This window comes from Macrobrachium rosenbergii, chromosome 36, assembly GCF_040412425.1.
Source record: "Macrobrachium rosenbergii isolate ZJJX-2024 chromosome 36, ASM4041242v1, whole genome shotgun sequence".
Classification (NCBI taxonomy): domain Eukaryota; kingdom Metazoa; phylum Arthropoda; class Malacostraca; order Decapoda; family Palaemonidae; genus Macrobrachium; species Macrobrachium rosenbergii.
The window spans coordinates 1,688,822-1,703,601 of record NC_089776.1 but is presented as its reverse complement, the minus strand read 5'-3'; positions in this window follow the sequence as shown (position 1 = coordinate 1,703,601).

The following is a 14,780-nucleotide window of genomic DNA, read 5'->3' as shown; positions in this document are numbered from 1 at the left end:
GAGAGAGAGAGAGAGGAAGTGAGAGAGTAGAGGGGGTGTTAGGGAGAGGAAGAGAGAGAGAGAGAGGTGAGAGAGGAGAGGAAGTGAGAGAGAGAGTAGAGGGGGTGTTAGGGAGGAGAGAGAGAGAGAGTTGATCTGTTGTCATTCAGAGCCTGTGGTCAGCCACCCTCCGTGTAATTTCCCCAGAGGGCTAGAGTATGAGGGTGGGGGCAGGAAAAGAGAGCATCACTGCCATATCCATTTATCCCTTTCAATCTCACCCTCGAGGTTCATCCCTTCTTTATGGCTTTACCTGAGATCTGTCGTTTACTGTACTTCGTTTTCTAAAGAAACCGCATTGAGTCAATTTCGGGTGTTCTTAATGGATTTTCTTCCTTTGTGTGCTTAATGAAATCATAAGAGTGGTTCTTATAATTCTGTTCCCGGGTTTAAGTCCAAGAGTCCCATATGGCATTATATATTTGTTTGGGATTAAATTATGAATTTTCCACTGTTACTATAATTTATTAGACCTGATAAACAGGAAAAGATATCATAGCTGGGAATGAGTTTATATCCGAAGCTAAATAGTGAGAACTGTGGTAGGACCATCAACTGCCCGATAATGTTCAGACCTGAGAGTTATCAGGTTGATAGCTCAAAGGTGGAACTATTCTTTAGGGCTAGACCACGGATTCCAGGGGGGTCTGGTTCTAGGGATAGGACTCTCGGAATTCTATCCGGTTTGCCTATGATATGATTAGGTTGGGGACGATTGTATTCTTGAAATACTCTCAGTCCTAGCAAGCAGGTTTGGCTTACACTTGGGCCACTCTAATCATGTTGCCTTCCCCGGGGGTAGGGACGGACATTTGGGGAGTCGGTTCTCACTTGTGCCATTGGCGGAAGAATAAACCCCATGAAAGGCTGATGATGTGTTTTTGGTTTTCAGGTTTATTTAATTTTTTTTTTTCTATTTTACTTCAGTCATAATGCTAAGTTGCGTTAACGATTTAAGTACCCCTGGATCCTTTGATGGTAGCGACTCGGCACAGTTGACAACTGCAGGAACCTCCTCTGACCTCTCTCTGGAAAAATCAGAAAAAAATACGAGCGTAACTACACTGGAGCCCTATGCTCCATTGAAAAACAAAAAAAAAAAAACAAATATCTTGACCCAACCTTGACTCACTTCGACTCCCTCTTTGGGAGTGGAAGTTGGTCAAGACTCCTGACCTTAGAAACGGAGAAAAAAATGTTGACATTGAAATTAGAAAACTTCCTATTGAATCGGCATTCAACTACAGATATGTCATTCAGACAAGTAAAAGAACAGATGTGGTTGATAGAAACCACAACAAGAAATCAATCAGAAAATTACTTAAATATAAAAAGTATTCACAATGTAAAAGTACATATCAAAAAACATGACAATATGACCAGTGTACAGGGTACCATAGTACTCCCTGATAATGATGAACCAATAGAAAAGAAAATATTGCTGGATTCCCTTAAAGAAAGGTACAACAATGTACAAGATTGCGAAATATACAACATGGCCAGTAGACGGAGTAATGAAAAAACACTAAGAATAGCAAAGATAACATTTGAAGGCCATGAATTACCCTTAAAAATAAAAAAATCTTAGGTAAAAGCAGAGAACTGAGACCGTATGTCCTAAACCACTACAGTGCAAAACTGCAGTATGTATGGACATACAAGGAAAAAGTGCCATAATACATCTGTATGTGCATACTGTGGATCTGACAAACATGCCACACAGTAGAGGTGTCGTGAACCAAAATGCGTGAACTGTGGACAAAATCACCATGCAAGATCTAAGGGAGTGTATATATTATATATACAATACAGAATTGAAATTACTTCAGGAAAGGACAGGAATGCCTATAAAAGAGGCCAAATTAGAATTAGAGGTTAGAGGAATGCATGATCCCATAAGAAACGAACTTTTCTACAGCAATAAGATCAAACAAAGAAACAAAATGGAAATAAATAAGAATAACAAAACCCTGATAGATCAATCTCAAAGAAAAACAACCACTTTGCAGAAGAAACTAATATAAAGCAAAGGACCAAGAAATGTATACAAATCTTTGCTCAAATTCATTTGAGATTTTAAGAGAAATAGAATCACTAGAAGACAATACAAGCACCACAGAGATATCAGAAGATAGTTATGATGAATTAGAAACTAAAGAAAAAAAGAGGCCTTTAGAGAGAACTCCACCCAAGACCAACAAAAAACCAACTATTATTAGAGATACATCCATTAAAATAAAGGCAGGAGACCCCAAGAAAGAACATAAACCAAAAAAATAAGAATATACCTTTGTCTCCTAAAGTAATAATAAAACCAATGGAAACAGATACCCAGAACATCAAAGAAATAGTAGAGGAACAAACCATTGACAAGAATGATTTTGTGATGGGAGAAGAGATTACTCCATCACCAACAATAGGTGCAGCAAGAGTGAATGAAAAAACGACACACGAAAACACATGTGGATGTAATGAATGTTTCATTGAACTGTGCAACAAAAACGAAAGCATAACAAAGGACAGTTTAACAAACACTATACGAAATTTTATAAGATACAGAAATAAAGAACCTACTAGTTTGGACACTCACGAAATGGGCTGTATGTGCATTGGAAAAATAATGTCTCATAAAGAATAACAAATAAATATTGTAAATAAGATTTTAGATAAAATGCAAATTGATGATCCACAAAAAGAAAATAACACTTGAACACACTAACGTTTTACTTTCAATAATTATATTATACAATGGAACGTCAATGGTTTACAGACCAGATTACATTTGAGAGATATACAACGATTACTAAAGGAATATGAGCCAATGATAATATGCTTACAACATGTCAACAAAACAATATCAACAATAGGTAAATATACCTTAGTATCTACATCTAGAAGAGAAGAAGGAAATTTAGGCAATGCTACATATGTACACAACAAAGTATGTTATGACAGAGTACCTGTAAATTTTACTGACTTGCAAATATCAAGTATTAAAATACGAATAAAAACGATACTTAAATAATTTATAACTTATATAAATCAACCTAATAAAAGTTACGACATTGATAAACTTAAAAGTTTACTTAACAATGCAAGGAACCTACATTAATAGTAGGTGATTTTAACGTCTACAACCCAATATGGGACTGTCATTGTACAAACTCAAATAGAACAGGTAGGTAAAATAGAAGAGTTCATGGATTCCAACGACATGTGCTGTATAAATGATAATGAAATTAGCACATATTTTTCAAAAGCACACGGAACATTTTCCTCAGTAGACTTAACTTTATGTACAACAAGCATAGTTGACAGGTTGGATTGGAATACTTTCACACCATGGAGTGATCATTTCCCAATATTAATTTCCTTATTGCAAAATAATCCTGCAAAACATGTCGCTCACTATAACATTTATAAAGCAGATTGGGAGCGATATTAAATGCACACTAGAAATATCCCACCATTTGAATATTTAAAAGACCATAATTAAACTAATACATTACTTGTTGATTTCATTAAAAATGCTGCTGATAAAGCAATACCAAAGCCAAAACCCCATCCAACAAAACACAAAGTCCCCTGGTGGTCTGATGAGTTAACAGAATTAATAAACATAAAACAATAGGGAGCCGAATAAAAATGAATAAAAAATTACCAAAATTAGAAAGAACTTTACAAAAAGTGACTGCATTATTACTAGAAATTTGTACATTAAAACCTGTATACATCAAAATATCTGCAAAATTTAAAAAAGAAGTAATTCAAGGAAGAATCATTTCATGGAGGAGATACGTATCAAATCTCTCTAGTAATACTCCCATACAAAAAATATGGGAAAAATTCAGGAAAATAAATGGTACCCATGTCAAACCACCTAGACATGCCACATTATAAGATGGGAAAAGAACACTTGATCTAAAAGAAATAAGTAATATAGTGGGAGAAAATTTTGCAAATGTAAGTAAGTAGTGATAAGAATTTAGATGAACACTTCTGCACACAAAAAATAAAATAGAATTAACAACAATAAATTTTGAAACAATAGAAGATATATATTATAATAGAAAATTTAGTATGTCAGAGTTGGAATATGCTCTCTCGAACAGCAATAAATCTGCTCCTGGAGATGACAATATTTGTTTTGAGATGATCTGCCATAGCACCTTTGGCAGAGTCATACTTATTAGAGTTTTATAATCATTTATGACCTCAAAATTTATTCCCAGATGAATGGCATAAAGCTATAATAATTCCTATCCCCAAACCTGGAAAGGATCCCATAATCTGTGTAATGTTGAGCCTAGAAGAGATAAACTGAAGAAACTGTAATGAAAATACGAAAAAAGTAATTACGAATCATATTTCTGGAAGTCATATCATCTGCCTTTACCATCTTCATCTGAGCCTTAATTAGTGCAGCAGATTGCTGTAAAATCGTTCAGATAGTGAAACAAGCATGAAATTTGGCACAAACATTCCTAAGACTACGCTCTCTTAGAAAAGGGCGCTGTACCTGAAAATCCAAGATGGCGGCTATTTTTTCAAAATGGCCGCCATCTATGTTGGAATTCACTGGTTTGGGAGCATCTATTGGATGGAATATGCCAGTTTTTTTTAAACCTCGACTTTTTAGGTTATAAAATGTTCCATACCACACATTTTATTGAAAACCCTTACTAAATGAATTGTAACCAAGATGGCGTACAAAATGGTTGCCATAAAAGTTTTTCTATCCACAGCGCTAGCAGACATAGAGACCAACTGTTTTTATTTAATGGTATATTCATGTGATCGGACAGTTTAACTAATATGCTATTTTCAACTGAAATAGTAATGGTATGGTCACATACAACATTGTGTCTAAGACTGTAACCATAAAAAGAAAAGAAGAAATACGGACTAAACGCAACCAATCTATGTATAGGTCTCTCAACCTACACCTTTGAAAAATTCGAGGATAAGAAGGTAGGCATAGCATGACACGTTGGATGCTCAAGCTAGATTATCTACTGAAGAGAGGCAATGTTATCTAGACTTCACATTTGCAAGTGCACAGAGCTGTGCAGGAAGACCCAGCTTGTAGCACTCTGCACCTTTCCTGACAGCCTGCTTTGCATCCACATTTGGTAAGCTGTTGGCAACTCTTGCCTTTACCAAGAGATGTCATTGCTGCCATCTCAATGTGCCCAGATGCTTGTCTTCATGCCATACTGATCAGGCCACTGCCACTGCACCTGCTTTGCTACGGCATAGATTGGCTGATCAGCTGTGATTATGGGTATCTGGCCGGGTTCAGAAAATCAGTGACATCCTGCACTTTCTGCATCACGTGTTTGATCGTAGCAACAGAATGAGCCTGATCACGCAGGAGAGAAGCAATGAAGTTATGGTTACTTCAAATTCTGGAGCTTCTCTTCATTGAAGCGTGATGAGCTGACCACGTCAGATTCACTGCATCATCTATTTCCTGGGTGACTATGACCTTGTCCCAGCCACTGATACTCCAGTGCAATCTGTGGCCTTAAGATATCTGTGGGTGGCTTTGGTATTGCAGTGTTTGGTGGCACAGGGTTCTTTGTTTGAAAGGAAGCTGGTGAGATGTTTGTGAATGTGTCCGGCAATTCAGGCACCGACCTCACTTTCTCAGGTGCAAACTTTAGTTGCTGTCTTTCCTGTCCAGTGTTCTCCTTGGTGGGGTGCTGAAATATGGAGATGCTAGTTCCATGGAAGGAGGTAGTGGCAGTAGTTGCAGATGGGTTGTGGTCGATGTTGTCCATCACTGCAGTGGTGAACAACCCTTTTCAGTACTGGGGACAGACCACACCCTCCTCCACATATTTGCTAACTGTGGCATCTCCTAACTGTGCAGAGACCTCCAGTACTCTGTCATAAGAGATACTGAGGCCATACTGATGTAGCATTTCAACCAGGTTTCTCTTCCTGGTTTTGGCATAGACTGAGAGTCCCATGTAGACTGGGAATGGTGTTTCTCTGTCTTTGGAGTGTCTATGAGTTGTTGCTCCCTCTTTATATCAGGAGTAGCAGTTGAACTGCATGAGCTGTGCAATGGCCTGGTCTGACTTTGATGCTCCAAATCGTAACTGTGACTTGATGTCAGCCCCATGCTCAACCATCCCTACAAACTGGAGCAGGAGAGGAGGCACAGAATTTCGTACACAAGCCTCAGAAAATGTGCCATCAAACCGTGACTGATGATCAAGTATAGACTTTCTGAGAATATTTGCTGCTTTAGCAATGATAACTGCCTCTGAAAGATCAGATGATTGAGCAAGTGCTTTTCCCACATCCTTTTGAAATGCAAGTAATACATCTCTGCCAGATTTATGAGCCTCAAGTTCTGGAATTTCTGCCAGAGTTTGTCTTTGAGTCTCATGGAATTTACACTTGGTGACTCTACACCTAATTGTTCCAGACGTTGTTGGTAGAGGTGGCAAATATCTGCCAGCCGAAATGTGACTGGATCATCTGAACAAAGGTTGTTTCAACAATGTATGTCATCAGTTCTGACAGAACTGTGGATACACATCTGATTCTGACTCAGTGCTACCTTGGTCTTTCTCAAGGCTCCTCAGGTAGGACCTTTTTCTGTTGTAGAGGGCACAAAGACAGGCATGGTGATATTTAAACTCCTGTGCAATGACATCCCCACCAGTCAACAGCAAGGAGCTTGCCATCACTAAGTATCTCTGCACATTCACGCAATTTCAAGTCAAGGCCCTTAGTACTAGCCTGTCTGAGATCAGATGCAGGTGCCACTTTCTCTCTGAAAATGCAAACTTCATTGTCATGACTGGTTCGGCGCAGTTTTGCACGACTAGTCTCAGTGTTGCTGGTCTGGTCATTGGATTGTCGCTTTCTTGCACGGTCCAGTTTAGTGTTGTTAAACAACAAACGACAGTTCACATGGTATTTTGCTGCATTTTCCTGAGAGTGGCCTCTATGCCATCACCTTCATCCAGCCTTGCTGGATCCATTATCAGTGGCATTTCATTAATTTCACTGAACATGGGAATGTTCCTTGCCAGCATTGTGTACCCATCATGGTCTAGGACATGATGACTTGGAGGTGATGTCAAGTGCTCACCTCTTTTGTCCTTCTGACAAAGACAACACAAACTCCAGTTTGTTTTTCTACTGCTCAATATTGGATTGGCATCACATTCTGCCATGATTTCACTTTTGATTAAGGCCGAGGGTTATCCTTTTACCACCTTAAACAAAGCACACATTCCTGTATGGGGATTCAACTAGGTTCGGTCTCCTACACCTGGCCCGATCATTCATCCAGTGCCATTTAAGTCCCGTGTGATCTGTACACCATCCGGGTAAGTACATGAACCATCATGTACAGCCCCATACCCTGGCTCGGCTCTCCCGCGCTGGCACATCCTGTCTATTCAGGTGCGGCTATCTAACTATAACTGGTCTGGGGCTGTTAGAAAGCATTTGGGACACTAAACTAAACTATACTACAACTACTAGTCTAAGACTACAGGATTAGTAAAGCTGGATTAGCTGGCACTGAACCCCATGCTGAGTTACACAGCAGTGATGTCACCAGTGTGCCCTGGTTGTGTGCAGACATACACTCTTTTACATTTATTAATTTTCCTTCAAAATTGATGAGTTATTCGAAAGAGATGGCCTCATTAGGATCTAAAACCACAGAAACCAAGATCCATGCTTAAAACGATAATTGTTGAACGGGCATTATTTCTCATTATAATTATTGTTTCTACCTTTTCTTTAGCAGCCATATAGCCCCCATATTTAAAGGTAAACTGTACTGGGAAGCTACAGAAACATAATATTCACAAGAAATAGTATGGAAGAGCTTTACCATATTGCTAGAAGCAAATACATGCCATTCTAGTGAAAAATTAGCAAAATCTGTCGATACTGGCCGCCATCTTGGAATTTTGGCCGCCATATTAAATTTTTGCGTGGCCAGCGCCCTTTTCTGATAGAGGAACTTTAAAGAGCACTTGTGCAAAATTTCATGCTTGTTTCACTATCTGAACGATTCTTATAAATATGCAATTATCTGCTGCACTAAATTAGGAGAGTCGGGCGACAGCTGGTGATTCATGACTGGCATGAATAAAGGGAAATCGGTTCCCCCAATATTTTATGTCGGTTGGTGAGGATGCAGATGAGTGTGTATCTGTCGGGTTTCCTTCTGCAAAGGCCGATGGGAGAAGCAATTGAACGCAGTAATGTGGTGCATATAAGAAAGTAGTAACAAGAAGATGACAGGAATATGAGAGAGATTAAAAGGAATATAACAGATACGCATTGAAAAAAAGAAGGAAAGAAATTAGACATGCATAACAATCTGTGGATCGCTGATATCCAACCTTCCAAATGTTTGAAGTCCTAACATACACTTCAGTACGGTTAAAAAGAAACAAGAGGAGAAGAAGAAAGAACAATGAAATCAGAAGAAGATGAAATCATAAGCAACCAAATACAAGACTAGGAGAGCAGTGACAAAAACCCAACGGCATACATTGCTAGAAGTATTTGTAAATATAATAGCACCTAAGGAGAGACAAAGTTATATAGAAAAGGTTACTCAGAAGTAGCCAGAGCTAATAATTAGGACACAAGAAATCTGTCCTAAAGTCAAGCTGAACCGCAAGAGGTTTCACTAAAAATAAAGCTAAACTGCAAGGATTCAACACATAATCAAGATGATTTCTGAGGGATTTTACCCCAAAAACCAGCCGATCTGCATGGGATTCCAATCAAAATCAGGCCAGTGTGCAAGGGATGCCACCCAAAAGCAAGTTGAAATATCTGTAAAGGATTTTATCAAAAATCTAGGTAATTCGCAGGTGATCTAACTGAGAGGCAAGTTTATCTTTAGGGACCAGACAAAATGAAGTCAGTCTGCAAGGAATTTCACCCAAAAGCAAGGTGAGACATCTGTAAGAAATTTCACCCAATATCATGGCAATCTGCTAGGGATTTCACCCAGAGGCTTCACCCAGAGGCAGGTTCATCTGTTAGGGATTCTACCCAAAATCAAAGCATTCTGCAAGTCATTTCACCCAGAAGCAAGCTGATAAAGGGTGACAAAGGTTATATGTAGCCTGAATAGGTAAAGAACGAATGAAACAGATGCTCCGATGGACTGCTGAAAAGGAGGATACCCAGACTATGTTAAAGGATGAATTAACAATGAAGGATTAACACCACCAAGAAGTAGATGAGAAGTGAAAAATCGCTGAAGAGAATGAAGAATGGGAAGGTAATGGATCCTGATGATACTCGGAAACAAGCAAAAAGTCTAAGAATAGGAAATATGCGACAATAAGGGTAAGGAATTGAAAAGGTAAATTAACAAATGTAATGAACTATGTAGCCTCATGTTTGACACACAGATGCGGCAGCAATTTTGGCACTAACACAATAAGTAACAAAATACAAATATAAGAAGAGAAACACTTTTGTGAATGTTATAGAGCATGAACATTTATGTATTAGATTACCAACTCCGGTTTCCCAAAGAGATGTTAGAGAAAAATAACAAGCAAAAAGTACGTGACAATTATCCAAGAAATGTATGACGGCAGATATTCTAGTTAGGAGTAATAACACATGCCAGATTAATGAACTACCCCAATGATTCTCTCTAATCCTTGATTTTTTTAGTTTTCTGTAAAAGAAAACTTTTGTGCCGGCTTTCTCTGTCCGTCCGCACTTTTTCTGTCCGCCCCCAGATCTTAAAAACTACTGAGCCTAGAGGGCTGCAAACTGGTATGTTGATCATCCACCCCAAAATCATCAAACATACCAAACTGCAGCCCTCTAGCCTCAGTGGTTTTATTTTATTTAAGGTTAAAGTTAGCCATAACCGTGCGTCTGGCAACGATATAGGCCAGGCCATCACCGGCCCGTGGTTAATGTTTAATGGGACGCGGCTCATACAGCATTATACCGAGACCACCAAAAGATAGATCTATTTTCGGTGGCCTTGATTATACGCTGTACAGAAAACTCGATTGCTCCGAAGAAACTTCGGCTCATTTTTTAATTGTTTTTATCTGATCTCGCATGTGATCTCGTTGAGCAGGGAGTCACTCATTGTGGTATAAGCCCCCTGTACTTTAGATGATATCGTACTGGAGAGTACGAGGAGGGACTAATCAAAGAAGGAATTGCGAGAGTGGGGAAGAGTCATGAATTGTAAAGAACTTAACACTAGGAAGATGAAGAAGCCTTGGTACCTGAAATGCATTCGGAATTAGACTGCAGAATTTAATATGCTTAGGAGAGAATGAAATGGTGGATTAACTCGGATATTGAGGATCAACATTAAAAAAAAAATATTGGGAGTTAGGTGGGGGAATTACACAGTCAAAGCAGGATGGAAAATCTGAGAACAGAAAAAGATATCAGATATGATATGTGATAGATGGATTAATGCAAAGGTTGAAGGTAAAATATAGAGTAGTCTGACACGAGCATTGATCTAAGGAGCAAAAACATGGGCAATAAAAACTCACTGTAGAAAACAAGTTAGATCTGCCCGACAAGAGGGTGTTGAAGTGAATGTGGCAACAACAAAGACAGGATTAAAACAAATGTGATCATGAAAGTAACAACAAAAATGAATATCAAAGTGTTATGGTTATATCAGAAGAGGTTAAATTATTAAGGAGAGGGGAGATGAAAGCTACAGCTAAGGTGAATGAACGACACCAATGATGATATCTTGAGGGAGAGAGGTTTAGTTAGAGGGAAGGTGCAGGACCACGTCAAATTTGGGAAGCAGGTTGTAAACAATGACCCAACTTCAAACGATGACTGGGAAGCTGCAAGACACTCTCCCATAAATAAATATAGGAAACTGTTCAAACGATACCGATTTTTATAGCTTTTGCTTTTTTAATTTCAAAGTTAATGCCATTTATACACTTGTATATAGAGCTTTTACTTTAACATCCAACTGGGCCGCTTTTCACAGTGAAATTGTATTTTTAATCAAATATTTTAACAATAATTGCTTCCCAACCAAACTGATTTACAAAATCATCCACCGGGTCCTTGATAAGAAATTTTCCCCTACCATTCCTACTTACAGTGTTCCTAAACTTCTTATGTTTGCCAGTTTTCCATATTTAACAAATAATCACAATTTTCAGAACCAAGTTGTTAAGGTGATTCACAAGTACATTGGAGACCTCAACCTGGAACTTATTCCAAAAAATCATAGAGCTATTGGCGCATTGTTTTCTGTGAAAGATCGGCTCTGTCCCTTGATGACGTCAGGCGTAGTATATGAGTATAAGTGCCCCGGATGTAATTCGGGTAATTATGTGGGTTCGACCCGACGTTTACTCAAGGTGAGAGCTGATTCCCATATTGGAATAAGTCATCGTACTGGCTGCAGACTATCCAGCCCGGAATTGTCCAACATTAGAAACCATGCTAACAACTGTAAAACACCTAGTAAGTACGATTATTTCAAAATTATAGGTCAAGCAAAAGAAACATCAGAATTGCTTATACTTGAGAGCCTCAATATCTAATTGAAAGTCCCTTCTCTTAATCACCAAACTACGGCTGTTCCACTGTTTACTGCCTAATTTGCTTGTTTATATTTTCGGTTCTCTGGTCTGTACGTTCATATGAATTTGAGTGTGCTTTTTACTCTTGCTTTGAAAGGTTGGTGTTTTTCCCGCAAGTGTGTCTGTGATTTTACTTATTGGTTTTGTTGTTCCCTTTTTATTATGTAATTTTAAATTCTCTTCTTTTATGTTTAGTGTATGTGTAATTTATTGCATAGCTTTTATTGTGTCTGTGATTTTACTTAGTGCCTAATTCATTTTTATATAATTGTATTTCAATGCATATATTTTCATATATTTGCTTAATGTTTTGAAAGCACTCTGTCTGAATTTTCATTTATAGATGTCCCTGATGATGTGACAAAAGGTCACAAAACGTAGGATTAAATTGCTGCACATGGAATCTGCTTGTTTTCCTGCACCCACTCCTTTTATCATGTTGAAAAAATCTTTCTGTTCTTCGCCTGTATATATATATATATATATATATATATATATATATATATATATATATATATATATATATATATATATATATATATATATAGATAGATAAATAAATATATGCACTTCAAATACCTGCTTGACGATACTCAATTCACCATCCTCACGGACCACAAGCCCCTGGTGCACGCATTTGTGAAGGCGGGTTACGTGTGGTCGGCAAGGCAGCAGCGACACTTGGCTGCCATCTCCAAGTTTGGTTGCACCATCATCTATGTCTCCAGCAGGAAGAATCTAGTAGCTGACGCCCTATCACGGGTGGAAATCAGCTCCCTCCACCTCGGCATAGACTACGAGGACTTGGCGAGGGAGCAAGCAGCAGACCCGGAAACGGCAGCCTACAGGATGGCACTCAAGTGGGAGGACGTGCCCTTGGGAGATTTGGGCACAACGCTTCTCTGCGACACAAGCACCGGCCGTCCCCAGCCCCTGGTCCCCACCTCGAGGAGGAAGAAGATGTTCGACATCATTCACTGCCTCTCCCATCCATCAAAGCATAGAATGGCGCACCTAATGACAGAAAAGTTCGTGTGGCACGGCATCAGGAAGGACCCCCACCAATGGGCGAGGAGCTGTGTCCCATGCCAAACCAGCAAGATCACAAGGCACACAGAATCAGGCATTGGTGATTTCCCCCAACCTTGTCGGTGCTTCGGCCACATCCACACAGACTTTGTTGGGCCTCTACTGCAGTCTGGGGGCGTCAGGTACCTCCTGATGGTCATAGATTGCTCCACTCACTGGCCAGAGGCGACACCTATGGAGGAGGCATCAGATACTACAGACAGGGGCTCAGCATTCCTTTCAGAACTCTGGGTCTCCTCTTGGCATGCCTGATGGGCACAACACTTCACAGCATGACAGCCTACAACCCCGCAGCAAACAGCATGGTAGAGAGGACACACCACTCACTGAAGACAGCTCTAATGGCACATTGCACCAACGAAAACTGGAAGGCCCAGCTCCCCTGGGTCCTGCTGGGTCTCTGCACCGCACCGACGGCAGATGGCGACGTGTCCCCAGCAGAAAAACTCTACGGAGAAACACTAGCTGTTCCAGGGGAATTCCTCCTGCTGTCAGCCAATGGCACAGATACCCCCCTTCCCAAAGTTGAGGGAACTAGCACAGAAGTTCACACCTTGCTATAAGACCTTCATGGACAGAGCCAACACCTACAGCCCAGCCGGCCTGGGTTCCTGCACTTACGTCTTCGTCAGGATAGATCCCCGTCGCCCGCCCTTGACCAGGCCTTACAGGGGCCCTTACCGAGTCATTGACAGGACCCCCAAGGCATATCTCATCAACATCCATGGCCGGGAGGATTGGGTTTCCATCGACAGGCTGAAATCCGCATTCCTGTTAGACAGCGAAATCTGAGAGAAGGCAGGCAGACATCCCAGGGTTCCCCCTCAAAACGCGCCCGCAGACATACCCGCTGCCCCACGCGAGGAGGGGCCGTGGGCGCCCCAGAGGCCGCGCTGTGGAAGATCCAGCAGTCGACATTGCCCCTCACACACAGTTCTCGAAGAGAAGGGGTCGCCTCCTGCTCTCCCAGCTCCTCAGTGATTAATTTTCATGCCATCCAATAACTATCTCTGTAATCATTGTCTTGGGGCGGGGGGAGTACTTGTAAAGGCGTCAAGCACCTCTTCATTTCTGCATTAATCACGTCATGTATATTACCTGTTATTATTTCATATTTTTATATATCTCTCCATACGTATTATTGTCCGGCCTTTCCACCGATGTATGTAACCACTTCTGTATGTTTATTGTAACACGAATTATTCTCATTTATATGTCGTCTAACAAACAAATTCTTGCCCAAATGCATGACATGGGATCCGCAGGTCGGTGACCACCTTTCAGTTCGAATTCCTCGATGTATACCTGGCTTCCAAAAAATAAATCAGTCATACCCAGACCTGTCATCTTGAATCTCACACACTCTTTCACCATGTCACTGACTGTAGCATTTGCCCTTCTTCCAACACCTCTGATGCATCTTGGTCCATTATTATTGTGTATAATCATCCATTCCTCTGTGTTGCGTAAGTAGAGGGGCTCTCTGAGTACTTCAGTATTATACTTTCTCATGCAGTGTAGCTTAAAACATTTGACATTCTACTCTTCCTTTGTTAAGCAGCCACTGAAGCTCAGTTGAGATGGAAGTGACCTCACCTCCTCAGAATTTATTTGTGGCTAGTTTTTCTGCTACATGGAATATATAAGCCTTGTAATCTCATACAAGCACTATTGTAGTTAGTTACTCACAATGAGATATTCGCAATGTTTTTTTTATGTTTGTCCAGATATCCCCCATTGACAGCTACACAGTTCCTGGATAAAAATTTCTTGTTCCACTCTATACACTGTAGAATGTAGTCTCTCTTGTTCAGGTCTTCCAGTTTGTAGTGCTAGGTTTCCATTATCTATTGCATCTGCCCTTTTGTTATCTATTTGCATGTTTAGACATCAGGTAATTTTGCTTATTTTACACCCTCCTATTATACAGCACATACTGTTTATTAAAGAGTGAAAGTCCAGAATTGGAAAGTAGCCTGTACTAGCATGACATACAAAACTTTTGTATGAAAATGATATATAACAGGTTATAACAAACAACAAACGGGC